The following is an 845-nucleotide window of genomic DNA, read 5'->3' as shown; positions in this document are numbered from 1 at the left end:
AACAATTTGATTTTGATTGGGAAGTCATTTGTTGCTGTCAATGAAAAATAAACAAATTGGGATATAGAGGGTGTAGTAACCCAAAAAGTCTTGAAATTAAATTTGGCCTTTTTTCTAAGTAAAATTATTATAAAAATAAAAAAATAAAAATAAACGACTTTTCCTCAAATTTCAGACCAAATGTGGACCCTTTTATACATACATATTTTCAAACCACTTTTTTTTTTCTTGAAATCTGTTTTGACTTTTTGTCTCCGATGTCTTTTGAGAAAACGAATCTTGAATAAACCCCAAATGAAAATTTTCTGAAAAGTGACTTTTCTTTCTCCTAAAATTAGAATTTTTCACAAACTTATAGAAATTTTTCTCTCAAAAATCTATATTTGTTAAAAAAAAAAAAAAACAGGCATGTGTATTGCATATTCGGCTTTCCCTCCTTTTCTCCTTTCCTCACAGTACAAATCGAAGAAACCTATTGATTTTTTTTCTTTTCTTTTTTCGCGAAGCTTTTGAGGCTCCAAGTGCTTTTCAACTTCTTGCCATTTGGAGCTACTGAATGTGCTTCTCTTCGTAATCATCCATCCTCATTTGTTGGGCTGATGACTAAATGATGATGGCACTGAAGACGCTTTCATCTGCCACGGACTATGACCCCCCGCCCCCCTCCTTCCCTCAGCTCCACAGCCACAGCCACCGTCACTCTGACCCCCCTGACCCCTTGAACGCACGCCACACAATGGCCGCCCGCCGTTCAAGTGGCAGAGTGGCAGCATCCATCACTATGGAAACGCGACGTCCGCTGAAAACCCGAAGTCTGCAGAGAGAGGGAGAGGCAGAGAGATCCA

This window comes from Phycodurus eques, chromosome 12 (assembly GCF_024500275.1).
Source record: "Phycodurus eques isolate BA_2022a chromosome 12, UOR_Pequ_1.1, whole genome shotgun sequence".
Classification (NCBI taxonomy): domain Eukaryota; kingdom Metazoa; phylum Chordata; class Actinopteri; order Syngnathiformes; family Syngnathidae; genus Phycodurus; species Phycodurus eques.
Note: the sequence above shows the minus strand (reverse complement) of the source record.